Here is a 15,953-nt window from a genome sequence, read left to right as displayed (position 1 = left end):
GCTGGTTTGATACTACCAAGTGCGTCCTGCAATCTGCCATCCAGAAGCGGGGCAGCTTAGTTTTGTTTGCCAGGGAAACGGGCCGTGGGTTTTGTTTGGGGGTATATAGCTGAGAGTGGCCGGCTGGCTCCTGAAAATCCACGCTAGGCAGCATGGTTCCCAGATGCAATGTGGCACCAGTGCCAAGTCGGGCTGGTTTGATGGTGCAAAGTGGCTCCTGCAATCTGCCATCCAGAAGCGAGGCAGCTGATTTTTGTTTGCCAGAGGAAAATTCCGTGGATTGTTTTTGGGGGCATATTGCTGGGAGTGGCCGGCTGGCTCCTTAAAATGCTCGATACGCATGATGGTTCCCAGGCCCAAGGTGTCACCACTACCAAGTCGGCCTGCGGTTTTAGTATCAAGTTCATCCTGCAATTTGCCATCCAGAAGAGGGGCAGTTGAGTTTTGTTTGCCAGAGAAACGGGCCGAGGTTTCTGTTTGGGGACATATGGCTGAGAGTGGCCGGCTGGCCCCTGAATATCCACGATACAGAGCATGGTTCCCAGATCCAAGGTGGCACCAGTGCCAAGTCGGGCTGGTTTGATAGTACCAAGTGTCTCCTGCAATCTGCCATCCAGAAGCAGGGCAGCTTACTTTTGTTTGCCAGAGAAATAGGCCTAGGTTTTTGTTTGGGGGCCTGTGGCTAGGAGTGGCCGGCTGGCTCCTTAGAATCCACGATACGCAGGATGGTTCCCAGACCCAAGGTGGCACCAGTGCCAAGTCGGGCTGGTTTGATTACACCAAGTGCCTCCTGCAATCTCCCATCCAGAAGCGGGGCAGCTGAGTTTTGTTTGCCTGTGAAACGGGCCGTTGTTTTTAATTGGGGTCTGTGGCCGAGAGTGTTCGGCTGGCTCCTGACAACCCACAATACGCAGGATGGTTCCCAGACCCAAGGTGGCACCAGTGCCAAGTCGGGCTGGTTTGATAGTACCAAGTGGCTCCTGCAATCTGCCATCCAGAAGCGGTGCAGTTGAGTTTTGTTTGCCAGAGAAAAGGGCCGTGGGTTGTGTTTGGGGGCATATGGCTGGGAGTGGCCGGCTGTCTCATTAAAAAGATCGATACGCAGGATGGTTCCCAGACCCAAGGGGGCACCAGTGCCAAGTCGGGCTGTTTTTATAGTACCAAGTGCGTCCTGCAATTTGCCATCCAGAAGAGGGGCAGTTGAGTTTTGTTTGCCAGAGAATAGCGCCGTTGTTTGTGTTTGGGGGCTTGTGGCTCGTAGTGGCCGACTGGCGCCTTAGAATCTGTGTTACGCAGCATGGTTCCCAGACCCAAGGTGGCACCAGTGCCAAGTTGGGCTGGTTTGATAGTACCAAGTGGCTCCTGCAATCTGCCATCCAGAAGCGGGGTAGCTTACTTTTGTTTGCCAGGGAAACGGGCCGAGGTTTGTGACTGGGGACCTATGGCTGGGAGTGACCGGCTGGCTCCTGGAAAGCTACAATAGGCAGGATGGTGACCAGACCCATGGTGGCACCAGTGCCAAGTTGGGCTGGTTTGATAGTACCAAGTGGCTCCTGCAATCTGCCATCAAAAAGTTGGCAGGCGAGATTTGTTTTCCAGGGAAAAGCGACATTGTTTGTATTTGGGGGCCTGTGGCTGGGAGTGACCGGCTGGCTCCTTTGAACCCACGATACGCAGGATGGTTCCCAGACCCAAGGTGGCACCAGTGCCAAGTTTTGCTGGTTTGATACTACCAAGTGCGTCCTGCAATCTGCCATCCAGAAGCGGGGCAGCTTAATTTTGTTTGCCAGGGAAACGGGCCGTGGGTTTTGTTTGGGGGCATATAGCTGAGAGTGGCCGGCTGGCTCCTGAAAATCCACGCTAGGCAGCATGGTTCCCAGATGCAATGTGGCACCAGTGCCAAGTCGGGCTGGTTTGATGGTGCAAAGTGGCTCCTGCAATCTGCCATCCAGAAGCGAGGCAGCTGATTTTTGTTTGCCAGAGGAAAATTCCGTGGATTGTTTTTGGGGGCATATTGCTGGGAGTGGCCGGCTGGCTCCTTAAAATGCTCGATACGCATGATGGTTCCCAGGCCCAAGGTGTCACCACTACCAAGTCGGCCTGCGGTTTTAGTATCAAGTTCATCCTGCAATTTGCCATCCAGAAGAGGGGCAGTTGAGTTTTGTTTGCCAGAGAAACGGGCCGAGGTTTCTGTTTGGGGACATATGGCTGAGAGTGGCCGGCTGGCCCCTGAATATCCACGATACAGAGCATGGTTCCCAGATCCAAGGTGGCACCAGTGCCAAGTCGGGCTGGTTTGATAGTACCAAGTGTCTCCTGCAATCTGCCATCCAGAAGCAGGGCAGCTTACTTTTGTTTGCCAGAGAAATAGGCCTAGGTTTTTGTTTGGGGGCCTGTGGCTAGGAGTGGCCGGCTGGCTCCTTAGAATCCACGATACGCAGGATGGTTCCCAGACCCAAGGTGGCACCAGTGCCAAGTCGGGCTGGTTTGATTACACCAAGTGCCTCCTGCAATCTCCCATCCAGAAGCGGGGCAGCTGAGTTTTGTTTGCCTGTGAAACGGGCCGTTGTTTTTAATTGGGGTCTGTGGCCGAGAGTGTTCGGCTGGCTCCTGACAACCCACAATACGCAGGATGGTTCCCAGACCCAAGGTGGCACCAGTGCCAAGTCGGGCTGGTTTGATAGTACCAAGTGGCTCCTGCAATCTGCCATCCAGAAGCGGTGCAGTTGAGTTTTGTTTGCCAGAGAAAAGGGCCGTGGGTTGTGTTTGGGGGCATATGGCTGGGAGTGGCCGGCTGTCTCATTAAAAAGATCGATACGCAGGATGGTTCCCAGACCCAAGGGGGCACCAGTGCCAAGTCGGGCTGTTTTTATAGTACCAAGTGCGTCCTGCAATTTGCCATCCAGAAGAGGGGCAGTTGAGTTTTGTTTGCCAGAGAATAGCGCCGTTGTTTGTGTTTGGGGGCTTGTGGCTCGTAGTGGCCGACTGGCGCCTTAGAATCTGTGTTACGCAGCATGGTTCCCAGACCCAAGGTGGCACCAGTGCCAAGTTGGGCTGGTTTGATAGTACCAAGTGGCTCCTGCAATCTGCCATCCAGAAGCGGGGTAGCTTACTTTTGTTTGCCAGGGAAACGGGCCGAGGTTTGTGACTGGGGACCTATGGCTGGGAGTGACCGGCTGGCTCCTGGAAAGCTACAATAGGCAGGATGGTTACCAGACCCATGGTGGCACCAGTGCCAAGTTGGGCTGGTTTGATAGTACCAAGTGGCTCCTGCAATCTGCCATCAAAAAGTTGGCAGGCGAGTTTTGTTTTCCAGGGAAAAGCGACATTGTTTGTATTTGGGGGCCTGTGGCTGGGAGTGACCGGCTGGCTCCTTTGAACCCACGATACGCAGGATGGTTCCCAGACCCAAGGTGGCACCAGTGCCAAGTTTTGCTGGTTTGATACTACCAAGTGCGTCCTGCAATCTGCCATCCAGAAGCGGGGCAGCTTAATTTTGTTTGCCAGGGAAACGGGCCGTGGGTTTTGTTTGGGGGCATATAGCTGAGAGTGGCCGGCTGGCTCCTGAAAATCCACGCTAGGCAGCATGGTTCCCAGATGCAATGTGGCACCAGTGCCAAGTCGGGCTGGTTTGATGGTGCAAAGTGGCTCCTGCAATCTGCCATCCAGAAGCGAGGCAGCTGATTTTTGTTTGCCAGAGGAAAATTCCGTGGATTGTTTTTGGGGGCATATTGCTGGGAGTGGCCGGCTGGCTCCTTAAAATGCTCGATACGCATGATGGTTCCCAGGCCCAAGGTGTCACCACTACCAAGTCGGCCTGCGGTTTTAGTATCAAGTTCATCCTGCAATTTGCCATCCAGAAGAGGGGCAGTTGAGTTTTGTTTGCCAGAGAAACGGGCCGAGGTTTCTGTTTGGGGACATATGGCTGAGAGTGGCCGGCTGGCCCCTGAATATCCACGATACAGAGCATGGTTCCCAGATCCAAGGTCGCACCAGTGCCAAGTCGGGCTGGTTTGATAGTACCAAGTGTCTCCTGCAATCTGCCATCCAGAAGCAGGGCAGCTTACTTTTGTTTGCCAGAGAAATAGGCCTAGGTTTTGGTTTGGGGGCCTATGGCTGAGAGTGGCCGGCTGGCCCCTGAAAATCAACGATAGGCAGGATGGTTCCCAGATCCAAGGTGGCACCAGTGCCAAGTAAGGCTGGTTGTATGGTTCAAAGTAACTCCTGCAATCTGCCATCCAGAAGCGGGACAGCTGAGTTTTTTTTGCCAGAGAAAAGGTCCATGGTTTCTTTTTGGGGCATACGGCTGGGAATTGCCGGCTGGCTCCTTAAAATGCTCGATACGCAGGATGGTTCCCAGAGCCAAGGTGGCACCACTGCCAAGTCGGGCTCTTTTTGTAGTACCAAGTGCGTCCTGCAATTTGCCATCCAGAAGAGGGGCAGTTGAGTTTTGTTTGCCAGAGAAAAGGGCCGTTGTTTGTGTTTGGGGGCCTGTGGCTGGGAGTGTTCGGCTGGTTCCTGAATATGTACAATACGCAGGATTGTTCCCAGATCCAAGGTGGCAGCAGTGCCATGTTGTGCTGGTGTGATAGTCCCAAGTGGCTCCTGCAATCTGCCATCCAGAAGTGGGGCAGCTGATTTTTGTTTGCCAGAGAAAAGGTCCGTGGTTTGTTTTTGGGGGCATGTGGCTGAGAGTGGCCGGCTGGCCCCTGAAAATCCACGATACACAGGATGGTTCCCAGATCCAAGGTGGCACCTGTGCCAAGTCGGGCTGATTTGATAGTACTAAGTAGCTCCTGCAATCTGCCATGCAGAAGCGGGGCAGCTTACTTTTGTTTGCCAGGGAAACGGGCCGAGGTTTGTGTTTGGGGGCCTATGGCTGAGTGTGACCGGCTGGCTCCTGAAAAGCTACAATAGGCAGGATGGTGACCAGACCCATGGTGGCACCAGTGCCAAGTTGGGCTGGTTTGATAGTACCAAGTGGTTCCTGCAATCTGCCATCCAGAAGCAGGGCAGCTGAGTTTTGTTTGCCAGAGAAAAGGGCCTTGGTTTGTGTTTGGGGGCATATGGCTGGGTGTGGCCAGCTGGCTCCTTAAAATGCACGATATGCAACATGGCTTCCAGACCCAAGGTGGCACAAGTGCCAAGTTGGGCTGGTTTGATAGTACCAAGTGGCTCCTGCAATCTTCCATGATCACGTGGAGAAATACTTTCTGGTTTCAGCCTCATGCTCTTTCTTCTCTCCCTCAACTTCTCTATCACCTCTCATCTGGTTCACATGCGCTGTCTTCAAGGTCCACAGGCTACTTTTCACAGAATCTTCTGGCCTGATGAAGTAAGGATGATGAATAGAACAGAGCTGGGATCTATTTTCCAGTTTGGATAAAATGCATTCTGCACACAAATCCAAGGAGAACGGGCTGCCCCGATGCCCAGAAAATCTTTCACTCCTGCTAGTGTTCTACGTCAACCGCAACTTAGTCTGAAAGAAAAGCTTTTTCTCTGAGAGCATCTGAGAGGTTTGCATGAAGCACTGATATCTGACATATGCAATTTTGAATAGGAGAGGAAAAAGAAAATGGCAAGGAGTTTTTAATTTTAGTGGTTTCAATTTTAATTTCCGTGCACTTTTTCAAAACTTGTCAGCTCAAATGCCCATCAACATCTTTTAGTCATCTGTAAGTCAGTATTCATATAAAATGTGCTTCAAATCCAAAGAATTTCAAATTTGCACTCCAAGCTTCTATGCCTAGATTTATGATTTCCTACACATATTAGATGAAAGGAAGGCCTTTTTTACTGTGGGAGTGCTGGAACACTGGAACAGGTTGCCCAGAGAAGTTGTGGGTGTCCCATCCCTGAAAGTATTCAAGGTCACCTTGGACGGGGCTTGGAGCAGCAACAAAGGAGAAGCTTGATGGTAGAGAAACAAAGTTGGACTATAGAAGAAACTCGGATTGAAGTATAGGATCAAGTTTTCTCTCAGCTCTTGGGGTAAATTCAAAGTTGTACAAAATGACATTTATCTGTGCTATTCACTACTGTAACAGAAAGTTTCATGAAAACTGTACAGAAGATAGTAAATTTTAAAAGAGATAAGAATTACAGCATAAAATCCATGGGATAGGTTACAACATGAGACACTCTCTAAGAGAAAATCTCTGTGTTTCAGCACTTCATCGGGGTAAGATTTCATGAAGTGCCAAAGAAGGCGGCAAAATATCATTCGGGACATTATTTACTGGAATTCAGCCTGGCCATTAGTAGGAACTGCCTTTGAACATATCATGTAGATATACCACACACACTTTCCCTTCACTGAAAAATTACTGTTTACAACAAATAAGCAATTGACGATCAAAATTGATTGAAAGCATCTTAAACATGTCAAGTATTTCATTGTAGATGATCTGTGATCCAAATGCTTCTTCCACCTTCGAGAGGGACAGAAGAATTCTTCCATATCATGATGGTTTAAAATTGTATCAACCAATGTTTTCTGCTGAAAAGATATCATCTATTTTTTTCTATTTTTGGAAGAAAATATTCCTAGACATACAACAGGTGAGAACTAAGTAATTTTAAAGAAACAAATGAAATGAAAATATTCTGTAAATAGAATGAAATGAAAAGCTGTGTTTTAAATAGGAGCTAAATATTAAACAGAATTTTTGTACCAGGCATTTGAATTACTGCACCAGCTCTTTTGCCCATCAAGAGAGGCATTTAGCATTTCAGTCTTTTCCAAGGTGTTCATGATCTGCTATGCTGATCTCTGTGTGTGCCTAGGTGTGTGTGGAGGGGGGGGCATATGAAGGGGAGTGTGTATGTTTGCTTTACAATTGTTGTGGCAGATTCATGCCTCAGCTCCACATTTTGTTTTAAAAAGGTCACACCGAGTGGATATGAAGTTTACTATCAACAAGAGATCGATTCCCAAATCATCCATTTGACTCTCCCTTATAAATCATGTGCTTTGTTGCATATTTTATCAAATATACTTTCAAGCCAGATGGAGGAAGGAGGATGTGGGAATCCCTCCACCATCTTGCAACTTTTATGTAAGTAGGTTTTCAAGAAAATCATCATTTCTCTTTTAAATATGTCTGGAACAGGCATGATGGTAGTGTCAACCTGTTGGAGTTTTTGTTGCTGGAAGAAGTTGTACAAAAGGATTGGTTTTTACATTGACCAGTTACTGAATCAAGCGCAGGAATACATTGGAAATTTAGCTGGGGGTTCCTTTTCCCAGCAGACTACTTCTAGAACGAGCTTGTACACTGAAGCTGACTCTTTTGCTCTCTTTTTGTTTCTTTCCTATTTTCTTGGCTTCTTTGCCACTATCTAGACAATTTTGGAACTTTGTTCCCAACTAAAATGGTTTCAATAGTCTGATTGTGATCATACATTTTTACAAGGAATTTTTAAAATCTTTCCTCGAGTCCAGAAAGTCAAGGACTTAGATCTTTTTCTTCCCTTATCAATATTGCCATGAAATTGATAAATAAAGACCAACTCTTTATTTTTGTTTTTAACCCACGTAGATAATTCCCATCCATTAATCCATTTTGTGGACCAATAGCTGCCATTCTGATGGAAGCTGTCACTTCTTAACAATAGGCATTCTGTGACTATGTTGACAGCACTTTGGGTGAAGATCCTAACTGGTCTTAGATATACATAGGGAGAAATTTGCTCAGCCAGTGTCAGTCTTAAGCATGCGTATCAGAAGATCTTTCTAGAGCTGGGAATTTTCCCATGAAAGGGATTCAGTTAGGGAAGAGACACTTGTGTCAGAGTTTTACATTCTTCTTGAACACTGCTTAAGGAACTTAGATGCCATGTCCATTTGGATCTCTGTCTGCACAGAACTTTGTCATGCCAGTGCTTTGAAATGCATCTTGAAGAGAATTCACTAGCACAGAATGAAAGAGAGTGGAAGGGGTTGGTGGGGCTAACCAGGCCCAACCCCCCTGCCTAAACCAGGATACCTAGAGCCTCTTGCCCAGGATTCTATCTGGGTGTACTTTTAATGTCTTCAAAGATCCAGGCTCCACAATCTTTCTGGGCAGTCTGTGCCGTGGTTCAGTCACCCTGACAGTAAAGAAACATTTACTGATGTTCAAAGGCAATCTCCTGTATTTCAGTGTGTGCCCACTGCCTCTTGTCTTTTCCCTCAGCATCACTGAAAAGACACTGATTCCCTCCCCTTTGCACTATTGCTTCCATATGTATGTGTGATGCCATGTAGAGGTATGTCAAAAACCTCCCTGAAGCCCAGGCAGATAATATTCCCTTCATCTACCAGTCAAGTTGATTCATCAGAGGAGTTTAAAGTGATGTTCAGCATGAAATTCCCCTGAAAAATCATGCTAACTACATTATTTGGTCATCTGTCATGTGCCTGGCAAGGATTTCCAGGAAGAGCTGCTTCATCAACTTCCTGGGGATAAAAAAGAGGCTGGCTGGTTTGTACTATGGCGAGTCCTCTTAATTGCCTTTTTTGAAGATGGGTGTCATTTGCTAACATCCACTCTTTAGCCTCTCTTGTCGTCTACATCTTAGCAAAACGCTTTTCCACTATGTCTGGCTAGGAAAAACTGTGCCAGCACAGAAAACATCTCCCATCGTGTTCTAGAAGTTGCACGGATGTCTGCCAAGTGTTTGGCAGGAAGAAAAGAAAAGTTGTCCAAAACAGCTTCCAATCGAATGTTCCTGTGATTGGAAAAGTCAGGAGAGTGCAAAGGTACTGTTTTCTATCAGTTGGCAAGGTGCGCACACAATCCCAGTGTTGTACAGCTTGCTTCTTCACCTTCCCGAAGCTGCCGCTCTCGCCGGCTGCCGGAGCCCAAGAAGCGGCTTCTTCGCGCAAAGACGATTGTGCCGCTCACAGTGCTCTCCTTAGCGCGGCTTCTGCCGAAAGACGCCCGGCAGCGGCTCTTACCTCCGGAGAGCATCCTACCTTCGTCTTTAGCTCCTCTTCTCATCTACACCTCGGCAAAAAGCTTCTCCACTATGTCTGGCTAGGAAAAACTGTGCCAGCACAGAAAACATCTCCCATCGTGTTCTAGAAGTTGCACGGATGTCTGCCAAGTGTTTGGCAGGAAGAAAAGAAAAGTTGTCCAAAACAGCTTCCAATCGAATGTTCCTGTGATTGGAAAAGTCAGGAGAGTGCAAAGGTACTGTTTTCTATCAGTTGGCAAGGTGCGCACACAATCCCAGTGTTGTACAGCTTGCTTCTTCACCTTCCCGAAGCTGCCGCTCTCGCCGGCTGCCGGAGCCCAAGAAGCGGCTTCTTCGCGCAAAGACGATTGTGCCGCTCACAGTGCTCTCCTTAGCGCGGCTTCTGCCGAAAGACGCCCGGCAGCGGCTCTTACCTCCGGAGAGCATCCTACCTTCGTCTTTCGCGTCTTTTGTAGTCTACATCTTAGCAAAACGCTTTTCCACTATGTCTGGCTAGGAAAAACTGTGCCAGCACAGAAAACATCTCCCATCGTGTTCTAGAAGTTGCACGGATGTCTGCCAAGTGTTTGGCAGGAAGAAAAGAAAAGTTGTCCAAAACAGCTTCCAATCGAATGTTCCTGTGATTGGAAAAGTCAGGAGAGTGCAAAGGTACTGTTTTCTATCAGTTGGCAAGGTGCGCACACAATCCCAGTGTTGTACAGCTTGCTTCTTCACCTTCCCGAAGCTGCCGCTCTCGCCGGCTGCCGGAGCCCAAGAAGCGGCTTCTTCGCGCAAAGACGATTGTGCCGCTCACAGGGCTCTCCTTAGCGCGGCTTCTGCCGAAAGACGCCCGGCAGCGGCTCTTACCTCCGGAGAGCATCCTACCTTCGTCTTTCGCGTCTTTTGTAGTCTACATCTTAGCAAAACGCTTTTCCACTATGTCTGGCTAGGAAAAACTGTGCCAGCACAGAAAACATCTCCCATCGTGTTCTAGAAGTTGCACGGATGTCTGCCAAGTGTTTGGCAGGAAGAAAAGAAAAGTTGTCCAAAACAGCTTCCAATCGAATGTTCCTGTGATTGGAAAAGTCAGGAGAGTGCAAAGGTACTGTTTTCTATCAGTTGGCAAGGTGCGCACACAATCCCAGTGTTGTACAGCTTGCTTCTTCACCTTCCCGAAGCTGCCGCTCTCGCCGGCTGCCGGAGCCGATGAATCGGCTTCTTCGCGCAAAGACGATTGTGCCGCTCACAGTGCTCTCCTTAGCGCGGCTTCTGCCGAAAGACGCCCGGCAGCGGCTCTTACCTCCGGAGAGCATCCTACCTTCGTCTTTCTCGTCTTTTGTAGTCTACATCTTAGCAAAACGCTTTTCCACTATGTCTGGCTAGGAAAAACTGTGCCAGCACAGAAAACATCTCCCATCGTGTTCTAGAAGTTGCACGGATGTCTGCCAAGTGTTTGGCAGGAAGAAAAGAAAAGTTGTCCAAAACAGCTTCCAATCGAATGTTCCTGTGATTGGAAAAGTCAGGAGAGTGCAAAGGTACTGTTTTCTATCAGTTGGCAAGGTGCGCACACAATCCCAGTGTTGTACAGCTTGCTTCTTCACCTTCCCGAAGCTGCCGCTCTCGCCGGCTGCCGGAGCCCAAGAAGCGGCTTCTTCGCGCAAAGACGATTGTGCCGCTCACAGGGCTCTCCTTAGCGCGGCTTCTGCCGAAAGACGCCCGGCAGCGGCTCTTACCTCCGGAGAGCATCCTACCTTCGTCTTTCGCGTCTTTTGTAGTCTACATCTTAGCAAAACGCTTTTCCACTATGTCTGGCTAGGAAAAACTGTGCCAGCACAGAAAACATCTCCCATCGTGTTCTAGAAGTTGCACGGATGTCTGCCAAGTGTTTGGCAGGAAGAAAAGAAAAGTTGTCCAAAACAGCTTCCAATCGAATGTTCCTGTGATTGGAAAAGTCAGGAGAGTGCAAAGGTACTGTTTTCTATCAGTTGGCAAGGTGCGCACACAATCCCAGTGTTGTACAGCTTGCTTCTTCACCTTCCCGAAGCAGCCGCTTTCGCCGGCTGCCGGAGCCCAAGAAGCGGCTTCTTCGCGCAAAGACGATTGTGCCGCTCACAGTGCTCTCCTTAGCGCAGCTTCTGCCGAAAGACGCCCGGCAGCGGCTCTTACCTCCTGAGAGTGGCAGCTTCGGGAAGATGAAGAAGCAAGCTGTACAACACTGGGATTGTGTGCGCACCTTGCCAACTGATAGAAAACAGTACCTTTGCACTCTCCTGACTTTTCCAATCACAGGAACATTCGATTGGAAGCTGTTTTGGACAACTTTTCTTTTCTTCCTGCCAAACACTTGGCAGACATCCGTGCAACTTCTAGAACACGATGGGAGATGTTTTCTGTGCTGGCACAGTTTTTCCTAGCCAGACATAGTGGAAAAGCGTTTTGCTAAGATGTAGACTACAAAAGACGCGAAAGACGAAGGTAGGATGCTCTCCGGAGGTAAGAGCCGCTGCCGGGCGTCTTTCGGCAGAAGCCGCGCTAAGGAGAGCACTGTGAGCGGCACAATCGTCTTTGCGCGAAGAAGCCGCTTCTTCGGCTCCGGCAGCCGGCGAGAGCGGCAGCTTCGGGAAGGTGAAGAAGCAAGCTGTACAACACTGGGATTGTGTGCGCACCTTGCCAACTGATAGAAAACAGTATCTTTGCACTCTCCTGACTTTTCCAATCACAGGAACATTCGATTGGAAGCTGTTTTGGACAACTTTTCTTTTCTTCCTGCCAAACACTTGGCAGACATCCGTGCAACTTCTAGAACACGATGGGAGATGTTTTCTGTGCTGGCACAGTTTTTCCTAGCCAGACATAGTGGAAAAGCGTTTTGCCGAGGTGTAGATGAGAAGAGGAGCTAAAGACGAAGGTAGGATGCTCTCCGGAGGTAAGAGCCGCTGCCGGGCGTCTTTCGGCAGAAGCCGCGCTAAGGAGAGCACTGTGAGCGGCACAATCGTCTTTGCGCGAAGAAGCCGCTTCTTGGGCTCCGGCAGCCGGCGAGAGCGGCAGCTTCGGGAAGGTGAAGAAGCAAGCTGTACAACACTGGGATTGTGTGCGCACCTTGCCAACTGATAGAAAACAGTACCTTTGCACTCTCCTGACTTTTCCAATCACAGGAACATTCGATTGGAAGCTGTTTTGGACAACTTTTCTTTTCTTCCTGCCAAACACTTGGCAGACATCCGTGCAACTTCTAGAACACGATGGGAGATGTTTTCTGTGCTGGCACAGTTTTTCCTAGCCAGACATAGTGGAAAAGCGTTTTGCTAAGATGTAGACTACAAAAGACGCGAAAGACGAAGGTAGGATGCTCTCCGGAGGTAAGAGCCGCTGCCGGGCGTCTTTCGGCAGAAGCCGCGCTAAGGAGAGCCCTGTGAGCGGCACAATCGTCTTTGCGCGAAGAAGCCGCTTCTTGGGCTCCGGCAGCCGGCGAGAGCGGCAGCTTCGGGAAGGTGAAGAAGCAAGCTGTACAACACTGGGATTGTGTGCGCACCTTGCCAACTGATAGAAAACAGTACCTTTGCACTCTCCTGACTTTTCCAATCACAGGAACATTCGATTGGAAGCTGTTTTGGACAACTTTTCTTTTCTTCCTGCCAAACACTTGGCAGACATCCGTGCAACTTCTAGAACACGATGGGAGATGTTTTCTGTGCTGGCACAGTTTTTCCTAGCCAGACATAGTGGAGAAGCTTTTTGCCGAGGTGTAGATGAGAAGAGGAGCTAAAGACGAAGGTAGGGTGCTCTCCGGAGGTAAGAGCCGCTGCCGGGCGTCTTTCGGCAGAAGCCGCGCTAAGGAGAGCACTGTGAGCGGCACAATCGTCTTTGCGCGAAGAAGCCGCTTCTTGGGCTCCGGCAGCCGGCGAGAGCGGCAGCTTCGGGAAGGTGAAGAAGCAAGCTGTACAACACTGGGATTGTGTGCGCACCTTGCCAACTGATAGAAAACAGTACCTTTGCACTCTCCTGACTTTTCCAATCACAGGAACATTCGATTGGAAGCTGTTTTGGACAACTTTTCTTTTCTTCCTGCCAAACACTTGGCAGACATCCGTGCAACTTCTAGAACACGATGGGAGATGTTTTCTGTGCTGGCACAGTTTTTCCTAGCCAGACATAGTGGAAAAGCGTTTTGCTAAGATGTAGACGACAAGAGAGGCTAAAGAGTGGATGTTAGCATATGACACCCATCTTCAAAAAAGGCAATTAAGAGGACTCGCCATAGTACAAACCAGCCAGCCTCTTTTTTATCCCCAGGAAGTTGATGAAGCAGCTCTTCCTGGAAATCCTTGCCAGGCACATGACAGATGACCAAATAATGTAGTTAGCATGATTTTTCAGGGGAATTTCATGCTGAACATCACTTTAAACTCCTCTGATGAATCAACTTGACTGGTAGATGAAGGGAATATTATCTGCCTGGGCTTCAGGGAGGTTTTTGACATACCTCTACATGGCATCACACATACATATGGAAGCAATAGTGCAAAGGGGAGGGAATCAGTGTCTTTTCAGTGATGCTGAGGGTAAAGACAAGAGGCAGTGGGCACACACTGAAATACAGGAGATTGCCTTTGAACATCAGTAAATGTTTCTTTACTGTCAGGGTGACTGAACCACGGCACAGACTGCCCAGAAAGATTGTGGAGCCTGGATCTTTGAAGACATTAAAAGTACACCCAGATAGAATCCTGGGCAAGAGGCTCTAGGTATCCTGGTTTAGGCAGGGGGGTTGGGCCTGGTTAGCCCCACCAACCCCTTCCACTCTCTTTCATTCTGTGCTAGTGAATTCTCTTCAAGATGCATTTCAAAGCACTGGCATGACAAAGTTCTGTGCAGACAGAGATCCAAATGGACATGGCATCTAAGTTCCTTAAGCAGTGTTCAAGAAGAATGTAAAACTCTGGCACAAGTGTCTCTTCCCTAACTGAATCCCTTTCATGGGAAAATTCCCAGCTCTAGAAAGATCTTCTGATACGCATGCTTAAGACTGACACTGGCTGAGCAAATTTCTCCCTATGTATATCTAAGACCAGTTAGGATCTTCACCCAAAGTGCTGTCAACATAGTCACAGAATGCCTATTGTTAAGAAGTGACAGCTTCCATCAGAATGGCAGCTATTGGTCCACAAAATGGATTAATGGATGGGAATTATCTACGTGGGTTAAAAACAAAAATAAAGAGTTGGTCTTTATTTATCAATTTCATGGCAATATTGATAAGGGAAGAAAAAGATCTAAGTCCTTGACTTTCTGGACTCGAGGAAAGATTTTAAAAATTCCTTGTAAAAATGTATGATCACAATCAGACTATTGAAACCATTTTAGTTGGGAACAAAGTTCCAAAATTGTCTAGATAGTGGCAAAGAAGCCAAGAAAATAGGAAAGAAACAAAAAGAGAGCAAAAGAGTCAGCTTCAGTGTACAAGCTCGTTCTAGAAGTAGTCTGCTGGGAAAAGGAACCCCCAGCTAAATTTCCAATGTATTCCTGCGCTTGATTCAGTAACTGGTCAATGTAAAAACCAATCCTTTTGTACAACTTCTTCCAGCAACAAAAACTCCAACAGGTTGACACTACCATCATGCCTGTTCCAGACATATTTAAAAGAGAAATGATGATTTTCTTGAAAACCTACTTACATAAAAGTTGCAAGATGGTGGAGGGATTCCCACATCCTCCTTCCTCCATCTGGCTTGAAAGTATATTTGATAAAATATGCAACAAAGCACATGATTTATAAGGGAGAGTCAAATGGATGATTTGGGAATCGATCTCTTTTTGATAGTAAACTTCATATCCACTCGGTGTGACCTTTTTAAAACAAAATGTGGAGCTGAGGCATGAATCTGCCACAACAATTGTAAAGCAAACATACACACTCCCCTTCATATGCCCCCCCCTCCACACACACCTAGGCACACACAGAGATCAGCATAGCAGATCATGAACACCTTGGAAAAGACTGAAATGCTAAATGCCTCTCTTGATGGGCAAAAGAGCTGGTGCAGTAATTCAAATGCCTGGTACAAAAATTCTGTTTAATATTTAGCTCCTATTTAAAACACAGCTTTTCATTTCATTCTATTTACAGAATATTTTCATTTCATTTGTTTCTTTAAAATTACTTAGTTCTCACCTGTTGTATGTCTAGGAATATTTTCTTCCAAAAATAGAAAAAAATAGATGATATCTTTTCAGCAGAAAACATTGGTTGATACAATTTTAAACCATCATGATATGGAAGAATTCTTCTGTCCCACTCGAAGGTGGAAGAAGCATTTGGATCACAGATCATCTACAATGAAATACTTGACATGTTTAAGATGCTTTCAATCAATTTTGATCGTCAATTGCTTATTTGTTGTAAACAGTAATTTTTCAGTGAAGGGAAAGTGTGTGTGGTATATCTACATGATATGTTCAAAGGCAGTTCCTACTAATGGCCAGGCTGAATTCCAGTAAATAATGTCCCGAATGATATTTTGCCGCCTTCTTTGGCACTTCATGAAATCTTACCCTGATGAAGTGCTGAAACACAGAGATTTTCTCTTAGAGAGTGTCTCATGTTGTAACCTATCCCATGGATTTTATGCTGTAATTCTTATCTCTTTTAAAATTTACTATCTTCTGTACAGTTTTCATGAAACTTTCTGTTACAGTAGTGAATAGCACAGATAAATGTCATTTTGTACAACTTTGAATTTACCCCAAGAGCTGAGAGAAAACTTGATCCTATACTTCAATCCGAGTTTCTTCTATAGTCCAACTTTGTTTCTCTACCATCAAGCTTCTCCTTTGTTGCTGCTCCAAGCCCCGTCCAAGGTGACCTTGAATACTTTCAGGGATGGGACACCCACAACTTCTCTGGGCAACCTGTTCCAGTGTTCCAGCACTCCCACAGTAAAAAAGGCCTTCCTTTCATCTAATATGTGTAGGAAATCATAAATCTAGGCATAGAAGCTTGGAGTGCAAAT

This window comes from Melospiza melodia, chromosome 3 (genome assembly GCF_035770615.1).
Source record: "Melospiza melodia melodia isolate bMelMel2 chromosome 3, bMelMel2.pri, whole genome shotgun sequence".
NCBI lineage: Eukaryota > Metazoa > Chordata > Aves > Passeriformes > Passerellidae > Melospiza > Melospiza melodia.
The sequence above is the reverse complement of the archived record's forward strand: the minus strand, read 5'-3'. Positions refer to the sequence as shown.